The following is a 20,875-nucleotide window of genomic DNA, read 5'->3' on the forward strand; positions in this document are numbered from 1 at the left end:
CCTATTAAGAAATTGAGACAAATGAATGTCTAAGAGTTATCCAGTCAGCAGGATACTTAAATGAACACAGTGTAACAAAATTTCTTGTCTAGTAACACTGCAAGACTGAGGAGCAGCTGTATGTCTCATGAGTAGCTGTATGTGCAACAGTATCTTTATATAAGACTGTTGCAAATAGACACCTATTTAAGTGAGACAAGTAGCTGGATGCTTTAGTAATACACAACAGCATACATTTTGGAATAACTTACTAATAATAAATAATGATTAAAACAGTAGCAATATACCCTACTGGCCTCTTTCCTGACACAGTGTTGCAATAAACCAATCTTACTTATGAAACAGTGAATATACAATGGTTTGAAGTAGCTTAATGCCATATTCCCGAATACACAATTCATCCAAGCATTTTTATTAATCAATGCGAATATTGGATGAATTGATGATAAACTCTTTTTCATAGATATTAAAATCTATTAGATAAATTGATGATAGATTCTTTTTTACAGATGATATAACTTGTATTATGAACTTAGAGATAATTTACTTTGCTCCTATTTATGTAGGATCTACTTAGTACACATGAAGATATAAGCCCTTCTGGGCCTCCTTAATTCACAATACAATAGGCTATATCTATTTTCAGGACCTATAGGACTACCATATATATAACAAACGGGACCGTTACAAGTTATATTAATAAAAATTGCACTGCAAAACAATAAGGAATATCCCTTTAACAGTGCAGCATCATATTGTCTGCTTTCCATTATATTGGAGATTGCTATACCTCCTAAGAAAGCAGCACTATCTACATTGAAATTAAACTACATAAGTCCTGACTGTCATTACAAAGGAAGAGTAATATATGAGATAACTGGAATTGTTATATTCCATTAAGGAGACGTATTACATTGTCTGCTTTCTAATGTATTAGAGATTGCTATACCTCTTAAGAAAGCAGGACTATACATATTAAAATCAAATTGTATGATTTCTGATTGTCATCATAAAGGAAGAGTGCTATATAAGATAATTGGAATTGCTACATTCCTCTAAGCAACTCTACCTGACATTAGTAGACACGAAATTATATAAATGAAGCTGTCATATTAACCACTTGTTGCTCTCCAATAGATCTGAGATTGCTATATCTCCAAGGGAAGCAATAGGGACTACATAGAAATCAGACTGAAAAGGGTCTGAATGTGATTGTAAAGGAAGAAGGTTATATATGACAACTAGAATATCTATACTCCTTAAAGTTATCTCACTTACTAATACTCCAGCAAATAAGTGGAACCTATAGTTAAATGGGAGCAATTTTCTCCTTTGGGGATAATAATTAATATAAATACCCCCATTCTTTGGAGATCTATCTATTATTTTCTATACTACATACATTGAAACATTCCGCCCAAAGAATCTTAATTGGGAATATGGTTTAAAGGGACATAGAGATATAGTGATCCCTAACGACTGATCAACCCTGTAACTGGAGGTGGGTTAAATTTATTATACCTATCTACCCCCACAGCCCTATTACTGGGAATGATTATTTAAGAATCTACCCTCGCCGGGTGAATAGTGTATAAATAACAAGTTTCACTAAGAATATTATAGTATAAAATTATTACATTAGTAACTTGACCATACACAGGATAAATCGGTTGAGGTGGTCTAGTAAAGAATTACACGTGGACACGCTTCTTAATCTTTCATTCACATTTCTTTATTTTTTCTCATCACCTATATGTTTGTTTTGTGATTTTAAACCTTATGTTTCACTGCGAGTTTGGGATAAATATATAAATACATCTCAATTTTAATGTATATTTAATAAAGGTTATTTTTTATTACATAATCATTTTCTGTCTCAAGTGCGTCAATAGTACAGACTTCTTCTTGTCTTTTTTCCCTCCCAATTCTAGCTTACCATTACTGTAGTTGACTGCACCCCCTCCTTTATAAAATACTCTTCAATATTAGGAAGAAAGGGGTTTATATTAAGTGGATTTATGGTGACGAAAAACATATATCCACTATATACTAGTACAATATCGAGTGTGCAGATACTATACTTGTGTGCACAGAACAGGATAAAAAGGGTTTCTCCCGGAGGAGAAGTCCAAGGAGTTGGCGTCTCTAGACGGAGACCTCCTAATACAAATACAGGTATCGGTGCTTCAATGCACGCGAGCCTTGGGAAAGATGGTAGCTTCTTACGAAGAATTTCCATTCGCCAAGTCCCATGCAAGGATCTTCCAGTGAGATCTGTTGGACAAGTGGTCCGGGTCGCATCCTCAGATGCATCGGCGGATAACCCTGTCTCCAAGGGCCAGGGTGTCGCTGTGGTGGTGACTGCAGAGTGCTCATCTTCTAGGGGGCCGCAGATTTGGCATACAGGACTGGGTCCTGGTGACCACGGATGCCAGCCTTCAAGGCAGGGGGGCAGTCACACAGGGAAGAAACTTCCAAGGCCTATGTAAAAGTCAGGAGACTTCCCTACACATAAATGTTCTGGAACTATGGGCCATTTACAATGCCCTAAGTCAGGCTAGACCCCTGCTTCAACACCGGCCGGTGCTGATCCAGTCAGACAACATCACGGCGATCGCTCATGTAAACCGACAGGGCGGCACAAGAAGCAGGATGGCGATGGCAGAAGCCACAAGGATTCTCCAATGGGCGGAAAATCATGTGTTAGCACTGTCAGCAGTGTTCATTCCCGGAGTGGACATCTGAGAAGCAGACTTTCTCAGCAGACACGACCTCCACCCGGGAGAGTGGGGACTTCATCCAGAAGTCTTCCAAATGATTGTACACCGTGGGAAAGGCCACAGGTGGACAGGATGGTGTCCCGCCTCAACAAAAAGCTACAAAGATATTGCGCCAGGTCAAGGGACCCTCAGGCGATAGCTGTGGACGCTCTGGTAACACCATGGGTGTACCAGTCGGTGTATGTGTTCCCTTCTCTGCCTCTCATACCCAGGGTAATGAGAATAATAAGAAGGAGAGGAGTAAGAACTATACTCATTGTTCCGGGTGGCCAAGAAGAGCTTGGTACCCAGAACTCCAAGAAATGATCTCAGAGGACCCATGGCCTCTGCCGCTCAGACAGGACCTGCTGCAGCAGGGGGCCTGTCTGTTCCAAGACGTACTGCGGCTGCGTTTGACGGCATGGCGGTTGAACGCCGGATCCTGAAGGAAAAAGGCATTCCGGAGGAAGTTATCCCTATGCTATTTAAAGCTATGAAAGAAGTGAACGCAAACCATTATCACCGCATATGGCGGAAATATGTTGCGTGCTGTGAGGCCAGGAAGGCCCCAAAGGAGAAATTTCAGCTAGGTCGATTTCTGCACTTCCTACAAGTCAGAGGTGACTATGGGCCTAAAATTGGGTTCCATTAAGGTCCAGATTTCGGCTCTATCGATTTTCTTCCAAAATAGAACTGGCTTCACTGCCTGAAGTTCAGACTTTTGTTAAGGGAGTGCTGCATAGTCAGCCCCCGTTTGTGCCTCCAGTGGCACCGCGGGATCTCAACGTAGTGTTGGATTTCCTGAAGTCGCATTGAGTTGAGCCACTTAAATCCGTGGTGCTACAATACCTCACGTGGAAAGTGGTCATGCTGTGGGCCTTGGCGTCGGCCAGGCGTGTATCAGAATTGGCGGCTTTGTCAAAAGCTCTTATCTGTATTTTATATGGATAAGGCGGAATTGAGGACTCGTTCCCAATTCCTTCCTAAGGTGGTAGCAGTTTTTCATGTGAACCAACCTATTGTGGTGCCTGCGGCTACTTGGGACTTGGAGGATTCCAAGTTTCTGGACGTAGTCAGGGCCCTGAAAAGTATATGTTTCCAGGACGGCTGGAGTCAGGAAAACTGACTCGCTATTTATCCTGTATGCACCCAACAAGCTGGGTGCTCCTGCTTCTAAGCAGACTATTGCTCGCTGGATCTGTAGCACGATTCAACTTGCACATTCTGCGGCTGGACTGCCGCACCCTAAATCTGTGAAAGCCCATTCCACGAGGAAAGTGGGCTCTTCTTGGGCGGCTGCCCGAGGGGTCTCGGCTTTACAAATTTGCCGAGCTGTTACTTGGTCGGGTTCAAACACTCTTGCAAGAGTCTACAAGTTTGATACCCTGGCTGAGGAGGACCTAGAGTTTGCTCATTCGGTGCTGCAGAGTCATCCGCACTCTCCCGCCCATTTGGGAGCTTTGGTATAATCCCCATGGTCCTTACGGAGTCCCCAGCATCCACTTAGGATGTTAGAGAAAATAAGATTTTACTCACCGGTAAATCTATTTCTCGTAGTCCGTAGTGGATGCTGGGCGCCCATCCCAAGTGCGGATTGTCTGCAATACTTGTATATAGTTATTGCCTAACTAAAGGGTTATTGTTGAGCCATCTGTTGAGAGGCTCAGTTGTTATCATACTGTTAACTGGGTATAGTATCACAAGTTATACGGTGTGATTGGTGTGGCTGGTATGAGTCTTACCCGGGATTCAAAATCCTTCCTTATTGTGTCAGCTCTTCCGGGCACAGTATCCTAACTGAGGTCTGGAGGAGGGTCTTAGTGGGAGGAGCCAGTGCACACCAGGTAGTCCTAAAGCTTTCTTTAGTTGTGCCCAGTCTCCTGCGGAGCCGCTAATCCCCATGGTCCTTACGGAGTCCCCAGCATCCACTACGGACTACGAGAAATAGATTTACCGGTGAGTAAAATCTTATTTTATCGTCCAGAATTTTAACAGATGAGGAAATATGTGTGCTAAACAAAGGCTTGTCCTTTTTACCCACCAACAAATATCACAAATTTAATTGGAAAGTGGATAATTATAAATTTACACGTACACTTCGTCTAAAGAAACATTTCCAACATAAACAGAGTGAAAACTTTGAACAAAGGACTTGAAGTACATTTTACAGAAACGTTTCTACATTTGATCCCTTCTCAATGATTGCATCCATAAAAACCTTCACAAGACTGATGGAAGCTATGGTTACTATCTAAACAACACAATAACATACAGCCAAAGGTATGCCATAATTTATCACCTAAGGAACAATCAACATAGAAGAACCTGTCTTGTTACCCAGACATCATTATACGCCTCGCAGACAAAGGCGGAGCAATAGTGATTCAGGACCTTAAAAATTATATGAAAGAACTGGATGCTCAATTACTTGATTACAAAACGTATGAGAAATTACAGGGAGACCCGACATCCACCTTCAAAAAAGAATTGGATTTAGTATAACACAAAGCTGTCCAAAACAAACTACTAAGCTCCAACATGGTTAAACAATTGGAACACACTCATACGAGAGTACCGGTAATTTACACAGTCCCGAAGATTCATAAACATGCCACACAACCACCCGGGAGGCCAATAATATCGGCCAATAATTCTTTATATGAACCTGTTTCTAAATTTCTGGACAGTTTGATCCAACCCATTATTCAGAAACAACAATCGTACCTAAAGGACACAACAACTTTACTAACCAAATTGGACCAACTAGGCCGGGTCCCTGAACATACTGTACTGTGCACAATGGATGTGCACAGTTTATATACAGTGATCCCACATCAGGAGGGACTTATATCTATGGAACGATTCTTAATTGACAATAAATTCAATTCCATCGATGTTTCATTGTTCATGGACTTATTAAAACTCACTCTCACTAGAAATTATCTTATTCATAATGGTATGTTCTTTAGACAAACAAGCGGCTGTGCGATGGGATTCTGTGTCTCTCCTTCTTTCGCAAATGTATATATGTTTGAACAAGAAAATTATTTATATATCACGGATCCTCATATTAAGAAAAATATTTTGTTATACACACGCTACATAGATGATTTATTGATTGTGTGGGAGTGGAGAACTAGGGGAGTTACAACACATTGTGGAACAAATCAACCAGCGGGCATCTGTCATCAAATTTACCTTCAATTTGAGCTATGAAAGTGTGAATTTTTTGGATGTCAAACTCTCCATACAGGAAGGGAACATCGTAACATCAGTCTTTCAAAAAGAAACTGATAGGAATACCTTATTAACAGCAAATAGTTTCCACCCTCCGGCCTTAAAAAATGGTCTCGCAAAACCACAAATAATGCGAGTGGCTTGATTTACGAGTGATGCTACCCAAGTGGAAAGGGAAATTGACAAAGTAGTGCACAGATTTACTCAGAGAGGGTACCATAAAGATTTACTTCTGAAACATAAAGCTCAGGTGTTAGCTATACCTCGGTCCAATCTTCTGATACCTAAATCCAAACAGAAAATGTGTGACCGCATTCCATATGTTAGTGAATTCACTACAGCTAGCTAATTACTAATTAATTACTAATTCTGTTAAAACTCTCTGGCCTATGATAACCTCAGATAAGGAGTTAACATCACGCAAACAGACACAACCTCTTATCAGTTACAAGAGAAGACGTAACCTCAGGGATATACTGGTTAAAACGGATATGTAACTCCATTAACACAACCAGTCTTAACAACTAAAAAACCTGGGTGTTATCGATGTATATCCTGTACCACATGTAGTTACTTACAACCTGGTTCCAGCTTTAATCATCCACACACTGGCAAAAAAAAATCGAAATCCAACATATGATGTCGCGTACCACGAAGTTTGTGGTATACATGATTACATGCCCCTGTGGGTTAAGTTATATAGGCCAGACAACAAAAATGTTCAAAGAAAGAATGGCCACACATCGATCATCTATTAAACAAGCTTTGGAGGGCAAGGAATCTGATTTGCCGGTCGCTAGACATTTTATGCAGAACCACCACCAATTATCCTGTCTACAATATAAAATAATTGATCATGTACCTCCCATGACTAGAGGAGGAAATCGTGTCAAAAACTTTTGCAGGTGGAAGCAAAATGCATAAGTATAAGTACATTGGACACTTTATCCCCTAAAGCAGGGGTGGGGAACCTCAGGCCTGAGGGCCGTATAAGGCCCGCAGAGCCACTTGATCTGGCCCGGCCAGGCTCACCTAGCCGGGCGCCCACTGAGATTTTGTTACTAGTGGGCGCCTGGCTTCTTACCCTCAGTAGCAGCCAGAGGCAGGAGCTCACTCCTGAGCTCCGGCTTCCGGCTCTGGCAGTGTGCGTGTGCTGCTGTGCGGTGTTATGGGAGAGATGTCATGACTTCTCTCCCATAGTTCTGAGGAGCGAGCGGTCAGGCGGAGGGCAACGGTCCAGGAGCAGGAGCGGGGCTGGTGAGTATTGTGGTTTTTTTTTCTTTTAATGTGTGTGAGTAAGCGTTGCTACTAGTGGGCATATCTAGTGGGGCATAACAACTGACTGGTGGCATATCTAATGGGGTATAACAAGTGACGGGGCATATCCTATGGGGCATAACAAGTGACTGGGGGCATACTTACTGGGGGCATATCTACTGGGGCATAACAGCTGACTGGGAGTATATCTACTGACTGGGGCATAACTACTGACTGGGGGCATATCTACTGGGGCATAACTACTGGGGGCATATCTACTCGGGGCAGGCTCATTTTTAAGTTGATAATTTTTGTATGGCTCACGAAGGATTTTATAAATATCCAAATGGACCTTGGTAGAAAAAAGGTTCCCCACCCCTGCCCTAAAGGGTTAAATGAGAAATTCTCCTGGCAAGTGTTTTTATGATAATTGGTATAGTTCACCTGTATTTTTATAGATATATATAGTTCTTTGTATACATATGTGCTATGGTAGTATTGTGCCTTTGATCATTATTAAGCACTTTACATAATTTATGTCACTTTGTTACAGATTGGGCTACAACACGTTATTTCCTTCCTCCTGCCTCCTCCAATGAGCGGTGACACAGACTTCCTGTTTGTAGTGGTTTCCATAACTACCGCATTCTGAGTAACTATGAATACTTACCCAGCGGCAACTGCGATTCCCAGCATGCCGAGCGGCGATGACACGCCGATGACGTCACAAACACCCGCGGCGGTCGGACGGCGGCGGGAGGTGGGAAATCACTGCAGCGTCACAGGGTTTTACCCTATTTAAGGTATGTAAGTTTGTCTTCACTTTGTTCTAACACGTCCTGATGAAAACGCTTTATGCCTTGAAACGTTGACATTATGGATTAAAGCCACATTTGTTTGAAAGACCGAAGGAGTGCCGCCTGGTCTATTCCATATAGACACATCCCATGTATGCAAACTAGAGGATGGCACCCCGGCATTACACAGGAATCTGAACCAAGAGTGCCATTCCACATGCAAGTATATATATATATAGAGAGAGAGAGAAGAGTAGAAATAAACGGCACCCGGGAAACAGTTAGTTAAATGCAATAACGGTGAACGTTTCGGAGACCTTTAATCTCCGTCGTCAGGACATACATGCAGACAGTAAAAATTACATACCTTATATAAGTCACCCAAGTGCTCTAGTTTGTTCACGCCCGCTTCCCGGCATGGTCCCATCGACGTCACTGGAAGTGACCTCCCACCCACATCATCAGCCAGCCGGCCGGAGAAGAAAGGGCCGAACTTTTGTGATTACACCATCACCATGACAACGCTCAATACATTCAATTGAACACCGCTCTGTACAACAACAAAAAAAGAGTGGTTTGTACTTTGTATACAGGATAACTACTGTAGCCACAGCATATCATATATTACTTATCCAACGATATTAATCACATAAACGATCTCTGTAAATATATAAATATTACGTGTAAAATAAGTGGGACCTCTTGTACAGTATGTCTAAATTAGTCAATATATGAAACACTTAATACACAGTATCAGCTTTAAACACCAAGAAAACTACTATATGATAGCTGTTCATTGAGACTAAAAGGGTTGTAAGGTTTTCAGTGTGTCAATCCACTTTGTTTCACGCTGCAGGAGTATATTATCCCTATTACCCCCTCTTTTACATGTGGGGGACCCAATCGATCATTTTATACCTTAACGCGGATATATTGTGATAGAAATCACGAAAATGCCTCGCTACTGGTAAATCATTCATTTTAGATTTACTGGTACTAGTTTCAGAGGAATCAAGAGCTTTCCTGATACTAGACCTGTGTGCCGCCATCCTCTCTTTAAAGCTACGTATAGTTTTACCTACATACATCAGGCCACAGGGGCACCTAATGTAGTAGACAACATGAGTGGTGGAGCAGGTTAACGGGTATCTAATTTTATATCTTTTCCCAGAACGTGGATGAGCAAACGATGCTCCTGTCTCCAGATATTGGCAAGTGGTACAATTAATGCACTTAAAGTTTCCTGGTTTTCTCATCAGGAAATGAGTCACAGGATTTTTAATAAATCCAGTAATGTCATTGTGTACTACAGCATCCTTTATATTGCGACCTCTGCGATAGCCAGGCATCACCGATTTATTAAGTAGGCCTGGCAAAGATGGATCCGTATTAACTATAGGCCAATATTTCCTGGCTGCCGTCATAAATTGCTCAGAGTTCGCAGTATATTGCTGAGGCCAGATCATTTTGGTTTGTACTGTGGGGGTTCTGTTATACTTCAGGACATAGTCCTTAGAAACTGCTAATGCTTTATCCCTGGCGTCCCTAAGTATTTTGGGAGAATATCCCCGCATTAAAAATTTGTTTAACATGAGATCAATTTGTGTTGCCGCATCTTAACGATTAGAACAGCTGTGTATAATGCGCAGAAATTGTGAATACGGTAAACCTCATTTTAATGAGGGAGGGTGGTGACTACCTGCATGGAGGTAAGTGTTCCTATCAACTGATTTATGGAAAACACTCGTAACAATTTGTTGTTCAACAATAGAAACCGAAATATCCAGAAAGTGGATATTAACTTCGCTGAATTCATAAGTAAACTTGATATTATCATCCCACTGATTTAAATCTTGTAAGAATTTAATTAAATCCTGTTTAGGACCACCCCAAAACATGCAGATGTCATCTATATACCGGCAATAAAATGTAATGTTTTGCGACAATTGGGAATTAGAAAAAAACAGATCATTTTCCACAGTGAACATAAAAATATTCGCAAAGCTGGGGGCCACACAAGAACCCATTGCACACCTGAGTAACTGGATGTACAATGAGCCATCAAATGTAAAGTAATTTATTTTAAGGGTTAATTTCATCAGAACCAGGAACAATCAAGATCAGGAGCCTTGTAATGCACATTATTCGTTAAAAAACGTCTAAGTGATTGCAGACCTCTCTGGTGTGGTATGTTAGTATATAAACTCACTACATCTATAGTGCACATAATGGTATTGGCATTGACTGGATTTAGATCCTGTAATTTCAAAATAAATGAGGTAGTGTCTTGTAAGAAGCTTTTTACAGCCTGTACCACTGGATGGAGATAGAAATCCAGAAATTGAGACACAGCATAAAACAAGGAATCCCGGGCCGCAATAATAGGCCTACCGGGAGGTTTTTGGGGATCCGTATGTAATTTAGGGATCACATAAAAGACTGGGATTTTAGGCCAGTCACAACTCAAGGAATCCCTAGTTTTTTTTTTTTTATCATTGAGACCCTGTTCCATTGCTGTGTTCAAAACTTCATTCAATTCATGTTGAAAACTTAATGTGGAGTCACTGTCTAATCATTTATAAACTGTATTATCCGACAATTATCGGATTGTTTCAGACCTTTAATCACTTAGATTTTGGACAACTAGTCCCCCTCCTTTGTCCGCTACCCTAATGACTATATCTTGGTATGAACCCAGCGCGGAAAGTGCTTTACGTTCAGCTATAGAAAGATTGTTCTGTCTGACCTTAATGTTACTACATTTGGTCACCTCACTTTCCATGCGCTGTGTGAACACCTTGATAGCCATATTAGAGATGGGGGGATCAAAACTAGACTTTTTTTAAAAAGCAGGTGTCATAACATTTTGATTGTTGGTATCACCAAAATGATCACCTAAGCTGTAGCTGACGGTTGAATTTATACAAATCGCCACTACTACCAAAAGCGTCAAAGCCATTAGTTGGAACAAATGTAAGGCCCTTGTTCAGGACAGATAACTCATGTTCAGTAAGAATCCTGTTTGATAAATTAAATACTAAGTTCTCTTTCTGTATTGTCTTTTTCCTTTCATGGGCACACTGGCATCCCCGTCTGGTGGTACCCCATTGGGTTTGTCGGCTTTTGCTCTGGTGGTAACCCCTAAAGGGGGCTTTTGTGAGGAGGACCGTCCACTGTTTCCAGCACATTCTTGATCACTGTTGGTAGAATTTCCACCACTAGAAATTTCTGGATTCCTAAAAGGATGTCTTTGGAACCTGCGGCGTCTGGGATTATCCCCAATAGGGGTTCTCAGATTGACCCAAATGTATACCTTTTGCTCAGAATAGTCCTTTTGAACAGTCACCAATTTAGCTTTTTTGAACTTAATAAGCTCAATGCAATATTTATCAATTTGTTCGTTCAATTTTTGTACCCACGGGGTCGAGATGTCTGCTTGTAATTTATCAAGATGTTTTAATTCAACTTCACTGATCATAGACCATGTTTTAACCAGTTCTTGCTTCCTCTATAACAAGAAGAATAAGGTCAAAGGAACACTTGTTCAATATTGCCGCCCACTTGCGGCAAAATTCAGGATTATATCTCCCTATAGTAGGGATGTCATGTCCCACGATATATGTGTTTCATGTGTTGTCATGTTTTTATTGCAGAGCTTTGCATTTTGTTAAAATTTGTCCCTCCTGATTTGCTGTAGCCAGGTTCTGATGTCATTAGTCCTGCCCTCATCCTGTCCTCAGCTCTGTGTGTGTCTGCCATTTTAGATTCTAACCAGCTCTGGTAAATCATCATCTTTTCACCTACTGCTGTTTTGTGCATAACTACAAGAATATCAGCTTGAAATAAACCCTCATCTGGATTCTTCACACATGCCTCTGAGTTGAGTTGACACTATCTGATAAGGTCTCTAGGTGTGAGTACTGGTTAATGTAGACATATACCTAGAGTAACTGTCTGAAGAACACTACACTTACAGCCTAGTTATTGAGTCAGAATAATGAAAAGATGGTTGATAAAAACTACCAGTAAGCCAGTTGCAGCTTCTGCAGATACAAATACATAACAAACTTGCCTGTAGTGTAACAGGAAATCAGTTTTTGCAGCTATAGCACAGCTCATTCTAGCATAACCAGCTACAAACTTACTCTAGCTTTATTCAGATCCATTTTCCTGTGTACTATCATGGCTGAAGGAAATACAGTTCCGGCTATTCAGGATGAGCAATGTCTACAATCAGAACAAGGAGAAGTTATGGATCTCAACCTGCAGTCTAAACGCCCTGCTAAGCCTACATGGAAGGTAAAAGAGAATCTTGAAGGTAGGAAACATGAGCTTTCTTCCACTGTTCTAAACTTATGGCAAAAATTGCAAAGTCATATGTCCACCATTTCTCAGCCTGTTTGTGATGTGTCACCGCTAGAGGGCGCACTAGGACAGCTTTGTTCAGTATATGAACTTTATAAAGTGTCAAGTAAGGAATATATAAGCATCTTGAAGAAACTCAATAGCCAGGATTCTTTAGAAGAACTGCAAAACTTTAATCTTCTTAATTTGGATCGAGACAGTCTATTGCGTGAAGTTAAGTCTAAGACAGCAGCCAGAATTGCACAATTATTGGAAACATCATCACTCATTTCTGTGTCCACCAGGCGTTCAAAACGATCATCTAAGTCACGAAGCTCAAAATATTCCATGCTCAGCGAACAACTTATAAATGCACGTGCAGAAGCAGAAACTGCTAAAATACAAGCCGATTTTGCACAACGGAAAGCAGAAATGGAATCTAAAGCAGCACGTGAAAGAGCAGAAATGGAATCTAAAGCAGCACGTGAAAGAGCAGAAATGGAATCTAGAGCAGCACAAGAAAGAGCAGAAATGGAATCTAAAGCAGCATGTGAAAGAGCAGAAATGGAAGCTCTAGAGCATAGATTCTCAAACTCGGTCCTCAGGACCCCACACAGTGCATGTTTTGCAGGTAACCCAGTAGGTGCACAGGTGTATTAATTACTCACTGACACATTTTAAAAGGTCCACAGGTGGAGTTAATTATTTCACTTGCGATTCTGTGAGGAGACCTGCAAAACATGCACTGTGGGGGGTCCCGAGGACCGAGTTTGAGAACCTGTGCTCTAGAGAAACAATGTGAGTATGCCACAGCAATGGTACGGTTAAAGGTTTTGGAACAAGCTAGCCGTGGAAGTGAAAGGGACAGCATCAGTTCAAGTGAAGTGGATGTGGAGGATCCTCTTAAGCGCACAAGAGACTACGTCCTAAGTCAAAACAGTGAACCCCTGATTGCTGCAAACATTCCTGACTGTGCGGACATCCTTCCAGGGGACATCCTTCCAGAACAAAAAGACTCCAATCCCTATGCAACACGCCACATCCAAGGCCAGTACAATGCACAATCACTTGGTCATCCTGACCCATTTTCACACACCACAGTGCACCAAGGCCTAACACCTCAACAAACTCAATATACAAATGCCTGGTCACAACCCAATATGCCAGTAAGTCACCAAATCCCTGGCAACCACACAGTTCCACATGCAGCGAGACCTACAGACTTTAAACCAGCTCTTAGGCTGAATGCCTATGTCTCTTACCCAGAACACCACAAATAATATGAACAGCACTACACACCCAGCAATTCTTTGGCCAAAGTCAAAGAAAACAGACATGTCAGACTTTGCAAGATTCATGGTTCGTCGTGAACTTATTAAGACCAGCCTCACTAGGTTTGATGACCAGCCTGAGAACTACAGAGGTTGGAAATGTGCCTTCAGATCCACAACTAATAACCTTGGTATTACTGCTGCTGAAGAACTAGATCTGCTGATCACGTGGCTGGGCCCACAGTCTACAGAACGTGTCAAGAGACTCAGATCCGTCCACATTGATAATCCTGCGGCAGGCCTCATTGCTGCTTGGGAAAGGTTAGAACGAAGCTTTGGAAGTCCTGAAGCCATAAAGAATGCTCTGTTCAAACGGCTACGGGATTTTCCAAAAATATCCGGCAAGGACAATGAGAAATTCCAAGAGCTCAGTGACCTACTCTTTGAACTACAGCTGGCCAAAATGGACACTCACTTACCTGGCCTCAGTTACCTGGACACAGCTCATGGGGTAAACCCAATAGTTTCCAAGCTGCCATACGGTATTCAAGATAGGTGGACTACACTTGGGTCAAGATATAAAAGAGAAAATCGAGTCTCCTTTCCCCCCTTTTCTTACTTCTGTGAGTTTGTCAAGAACATTGCGGAATCCAAGAATGACCCAAGCTTCTCCTACAGTGAGTCAAGTCATCCTGGTTCACCTACCCCCAAGTTTGACAGCCCACGCTCTAACTACAAGAACCACAGAGGTCCAGTATCAGTGAAAAAGACTGAAATCCTTCCCACACCAGCATCAGCTCCTGTCAAGAGCAACCAAGGTGATAGGATCGAAAACCCCAACCACATGTGTCCCATTCATAAGAAGCCACATCCCCTCAAGAAATGCATCGGTTTCAGAAAGAAAGCCCTCCAGGAACGCAAGAAACTTCTAAAGAATGTTGGGGTATGTTTCAGATGTTGAGCTTCTACTGAATATCTTGCTAAGGACTGTAAAACTGCTATTAAGTGCATAGAGTGCGGGTGTGAGGACCACGTGCAGGCACTGCACCCATCTCAACCCAATACTACACTCTCTGCACATTTCCCCTCTGTATCAAGGCATGGTGGGGAGAATGCAGATCAAACAGCAAGTCCTACTATTGTATCTTCTTCATGCACTAAAGTCTGTATGGAAGATCTCTGGGACAAGTCTTGTGCAAAGATATGTCTAGTCCAAGTATACTCCAAGGGACAAGCCGATTTTGCACAACGGAAAGCAGAAATGGAATCGAAAGCAGCACGTGAAAGAGCAGAAATAGAATCTAAAGCAGCACGTGAAAGAGCAGAAATGGAATCTAGAGCAGCACGTGAAAGAGCAGAAATGGAATCTAAAGCAGCACGTGAAAGAGCAGAAATGGTGTGCTGCCCTAGGGTGGTCGGGCCTGAGCCAACTTTGTGGGGTCCAAGCCCTGGACTTATGCTTAGTTAAGGACCTACAGTAATAGAGCAGCCGTGAAGTGGCCTGGAGGCTTATCATATCTTTTGCAAAACATATGTAACGAAGAGCTCTACATTTTCTATTATTACATAGTATATAGTTCTTCTTACTTACAGCCAGCAGAGTGCGTGGGAAAAATCCCTTTTGTTTTTCTTGTCTAGAGTAACCCCCTCCCGCAGCACCTGAGGATTGTTACCAGCTTGATTAGAGCAGTTTGCTACTATTTATTGTACCCCAAGTGACAACCAGAAAAGACTCTAAGGGTGTACACCATCTTGGATGCCCAGAGCAACCAATCACTCGCAAGATCAGAACTCTTTGATCTGTTAAACTTAAAGGGAGATGCTTACCCTTACACCTTTGGTACCTGTAGTGGAATTACAGAGGAATCTGGAAGAAGAGCCAGTGGACTGGTTGTAGCTTCTCTCAAGGACAATCTTGAGATACCCTTACCCACACTTTGTGAATGTAATGAGATACCATCCAATGAAGAGGAGATTCCTACGCCAGAGGCCGCTCTTCATCACACTCACCTAAGGCCTATAGTATATCCAATGAAAAACCAACCCTTGACAAAAATGCAAAGATCTTACTTCTGCTTGGTAAAGACATTCTCAGGGTACATAAAGTACGTCAACACATCAATGGACCAAATGATGCTCCATTTGCCCAACGTCTTGATCTAGGCTGGGTTAGACAAGATAGACAAGATGAAGACGCCTACCAAGATTTCCTCATTCAAGACAAACATCTTGCTTAATGGTCGCAGCACCTGTTTTCAGCCATGCTCACATCATTACTGGGTGAAAGAGAAGCTGGGCAGCAGTAATTCGCAGCATAGCCATCAAGATAACATGAACATGGTCCTGTTTTGGGACGACAGTCTCGGATCGACAGTGTTCAATTCAACAAGTGAGGACAACAAGTTAGCATCTGCGAGAGAAGATAAAGAATTTCTCAAGATAATGGACAAAGATTTCACTCAAGACGATTCCAACAGCTGGGTAGCACCTTTACCCTTCCGCTTTCCAAGAGTTAAACTACCAAACAATCTACAGCAAGCAGTTGCTAGATTTTCCTCTTTAAAACGAACTCTAAAGAGGAAACCAGAGATGGAAAAACATTTTGTGGATTTCATGCAAAACATATTTGACAGAGATCACGCAGAACCTGCACCACCAGTAAAGGAAGGAGAAGAATGCTGGTACCTTCCATCCTTTGGCGTGTATCACCCACGGAAACCCAATCAGATTAGAGTGGTTTTTGATTCCAGCGCTCAGTATGATGACGTCTCCCTCAACAATCTGCTCCTTACTGGGCCAAACCTAAACAACAGCCTCATAGGAGTGCTAATTCGCTTTAGAGAAGATCCTGTGGCAGTAGTAGCTGACATCCAGCAAATGTTCCATTGCTTCATAGTCAGGGAAGACAATCGGAACTACCTGAGGTTCCTGTGGTACAAAGACAACAACGTCAATAATGAAGTCATAGATTACCGGATGAAGGTACATGTATTTGGCAACAGCCCTTCTCCTGCTGTAGCAATCTATGGACTCAGGAGAACAGCCCAGGAAGGTGAGAAGGACTATGGATCTGATGCTCGTCATTTTGTTGAAAAGAACTTCTATGTTGATGACGTACTTAAATCCCTACCCACAAGTGAAGAGGCAATTGATCTCCTCACCAGAACACAAGAAATGCTTTCTGTAGCAAACCTCAGGCTCCACCTGATTATCTCCAACAGCCAGAAAGTAATGGAAGCATTTCCTTCTGATGATCATGCCACCAACTTGAAAGATCTTAATCTTGGTTCTGATGTTCCTCCCATACAACGCAGCCTAGGCTTGCTCTGGGACATTAAACAAGACATATTTACATTCCAAGTATCAGGCTATGACAAACCTTTCACCAAACGAGGAGTTTTATCTGTCATAAACAGTATATATGATCCTCTTGGATTTGTAGCTCCAGTCACCATTCATGGCAAGATGTTGCTGAGACAGTTAACCAAGGTGAACTTAGACTGGGACACTCCATTACCTATTGAGCAACAACAAAGGTGGGAGACGTGGAAGAAGTCGTTGAAGATATTAGAACAACTCCAAATACCACGTTGTTACACTCCCAGCTCCCTTTCAGCTGCCACCAGGAGAGAAATCCACATTTTCTCAGATGCATCGATGGAAGCCATAGCCGCAGTAGTCTACCTGAGGATCTTTGAAACCAACAACAATCTACACTGTGGATTTGTCCTGGGTAAAGCCAAATTAACCCCAAAACCTGCACACTCTGTACCAAGACTCGAGCTTTGTGCAGTTGTGCTAGCAGTAGAAATTGCTGAAGTTATAAAGGATGAACTGGACGTTCCAATTGATTCATTTGCATTCTACACAGATAGCAAAGTTGTGCTTAGTTATATACACAACCAAACAAAATAATTCTATGTATACGTCAGCAACAGAGTAGAACGCATCAGAAGTTTCTCCACTCCTGAGCATTGGCATCACATCACCACTAGCCTTAATCCAGCTGATCGTGGAACAAGACCTTCACCAGCACCCAACCTTTGTGACATGTGGTTGTCACCTCCAAGATTCTTATATGATGATCCCTGCTTACCTCCTACCAATACCAACTATGGGCTGGTCGATCCCGAGTCCGACAAAGAAATTAGGCCTACAAGCTCCACGCTCTACACTACCGTGACTACAAAACTGAAGCTGAAGTCATATCGTTTTGAGCGCTTCTCAAGTTGGTCATCCTTAGTGCGAGCTGCTGCTCGCCTAATCCACATTGCTCACTGCTTTTCAAAGGACATTTACAGACGTTAGTGGAAACAGGTTCAACACCTGTCCAATGTGTTTTGGCATCGCTGGAAGACAGAGTATTTACATATGCTTCAAAGTCGTCACAAATGGCAGATGTCAAAACCCAACCTCCAGATTGGTCACCTTGTTCTTTTGAAGGATAAAGAGGCCCATCGCAATGAATGGCCAATGGGACTTATCACCAAAGTTGTTCCCAGCAACGATGGAAAGACTCGTAAGGTAGAGGTTAAAGTGACCAAAGGAGGCTCTGCCAAACTTTTCTTCCATCCAATCACTGAACTAGTACTTCATCTTCCAAAGGAAGATATCACATAAAGAAGTACATGGCTGCTAGATTCACCTCATGATGGGAAGTATTCTACCTCAAACTTCCAGCTATAATATACCATCGACACCTTATTATTTGGATCATACTGTGGGTTGGCGGAAGTATTTGCAAGTTGCGGCTTCCCCAATCCGAAGATGGGTTTATTACTTGGAACTTGATCTAACATTTTCCTACTGTTATGGATTACAAGCTTCAAGACCTTCAGCCTCAAGACTTCGACTGAACTTATTGCTTGTTATTGTTTGTTGTTTATTGTTACAGGTTTTCTCTTTTGTCTTACAGGTCGCAAGATTAGTTCTGGAATTCATCTAAGGACATTACTATAATGTTTGATTTATCGTGAAATCTAAAGATTTCAGACGGGGAGTGTCATGTCCCACGATATATGTGTTTCATGTGTTGTCATGTTTTTATTGCAGAGCTTTGCATTTTGTTAAAATTTGTCCCTCCTGATTTCCTGTAGCCAGGTTCTGATGTCATTAGTCCTGCCCTCATCCTGTCCTCAGCTCTGTGTGTGTCTGCCATTTTAGATTCTAACCAGCTCTGGTAGATCATCATCTTTTCACCTACTGCTGTTTTGTGCATAACTACAAGAATATCAGCTTGAAATAAACCCTCATCTGGATTCTTCACACATGCCTCTGAGTTGAGTTGACACTATCTGATAAGGTCTCTCGGTGTGAGTACTGGTTAATGTAGACATATACCTAGAGTAACTGTCTGAAGAACACTACACTTACAGCCTAGTTATTGAGTCAGAATAAGGGATGTTCACCACTCTGAAACCTCTTGGAATAAGACGGTCTCTGTAGTAGTCGGAAAGCGTTACCCCATGGAGATAGAAGTCCACTTCTCGTTTCTTCATGAGTTTCAATTCCTGCTGTAGCAGACAAATTGTCTTTGAAAAGCATGGTATCCGCATCACTGTCCGAGAAAGAGAACAATTCACCCTTGGGTAGGCTTAAATGACTGAATCCTGTAACTTGAGGGGTATCTCTCTCAGATGCTGGCTCCATCCATATACTGTATAGTTCGTTGAATAAATAACAGTCTATGGTCTTATTGCTAGACCATTAAAAACAACAGGATATCACCTGAATGATTTATGTCCAGTGTGCAATCAATTATAGTAACAGATGCCTTGACTGTAACTCCACACAACTGGCAGGGTGCTGTAGGCAATAATATAGACTCCCAGCACGGTCCGGCACTCTGAACAAACAGCAGCTTCCCCCGGTGCCCGAATTCAAGAGTAATGCAGAAGAGTAGAAATAAACGGCACTCGGGAAATAAATGCAGTAACGGTCAACGTTTCGGAGACCTTTAATCTCCGTCGTCAGGACATACATACAGACAGTAAAAATTACATACCTTATATAAGTCACCCAAGTGCTCTAGTTTGTTCACGCCCGCTTCCCAGCATGGTCCCGTCGACGTCACCGGAAGTGACCTCCCGACCGTGTCATCAGCCGGCCGGCCGGAGAAGGGAGGGCGGAACTTGTGTGATTACACCAGCACTATGACAACGCTCAATACATTCAATTGAACATCGCTCTGTACAACCAAAAAAAAGAGTGGTTTGTATACAGGATAACTACTGGAGCCACAGCATATCATATATTACTTATCAAACAATATTAATCACATAAACGATGTCTGTAAATATATAAATATTATGTGTAAAATAAGTGGGACCCCTTGTACAGTATGTCTAAATCAGTCAATATATGAAACACTTAATACACAGTATCAGCTTTAAACACCAAGAAAACTACTATATGATAGCTGTTCATTGAGACCAAAGGGTTGTAAGGTTTGCAGTGTGTAAATCCACTTTGTTTCACGCTGCAGGAATATATATAGTTTCAACGTAATTATCTGAATTAGGTCTTTTTATGGTTCTAACAGTAAAAATAGGTAATTTTAGGTACTAACACCAAGCATAGGTCATTTTAGGTCCTGGACAAATTAAGCATATTATTCCCTGGTTCATAAAACATAAAAGGAAACTGAAATTTTGAGTGTACTGGAAAAGGATTAACATAGGTTAGAACCTTAGGGACCATTTCTGGTGCAACCTCAGACCCCCAATATATAAATATGGGAGAATGGCAAGAGAATGTGGCTGAGGTGTGAGGGAAGAGCAGGGCAATGGAGAAGAGGATGTGGCTGGGGTGTGAGGAAAGGAGAAGGGCAATAGAGAAGGGGATGTTGATAAAGCCAAATATTTATCTTATATAAAACCCTTTATGAGGTCTAGGAACACTGTACGCTATTTACGTATGGAGTACCGTAAGGGTACGCTCGTTGCGTAGCAATCGCTTAGCCGTGGTCGAGACGCTCAAGCGTCACGTTCGCTCACGGCCAAGAGATCACAGGCAGGCACGCTATTGGCTGCTGACTAACGTAATGGTTCACTATAGCGTAACGGACGCTGTATCGGGAGCGGGCTGCTCGAGCGATACGGACGCTCACGAGAATACGCTGTTGGTATCGGGCACACTTATAGGTGAGCGACTACCGTAATGCTATGCTATCAGCGTAGCGGACGCTCGAGACCACGAGGAGATCACGAGC

The 20,875-nt window shown here is 42.1% G+C and overlaps 1 long non-coding RNA gene across 1 annotated transcript in view; it reads right to left on the minus strand.

The window, feature by feature from the left end:
- The window catches only part of LOC134927973 (uncharacterized), a 215,267-nt gene that overhangs the window by 169,032 nt on the left and 25,360 nt on the right, over window positions 1–20,875 (minus strand). Inside the window, exons 2-3 of the long non-coding RNA XR_010177794.1 lie at window positions 19,670–19,852; window positions 8,418–8,600 (exon numbers count right to left, since the gene is read on the minus strand). This is a non-coding gene — a long non-coding RNA (uncharacterized LOC134927973). The remainder of the gene's footprint in view (window positions 1–8,417; window positions 8,601–19,669; window positions 19,853–20,875) is intronic.

Source organism: Pseudophryne corroboree, chromosome 5, assembly GCF_028390025.1.
Source record: "Pseudophryne corroboree isolate aPseCor3 chromosome 5, aPseCor3.hap2, whole genome shotgun sequence".
Lineage (NCBI taxonomy): Eukaryota > Metazoa > Chordata > Amphibia > Anura > Myobatrachidae > Pseudophryne > Pseudophryne corroboree.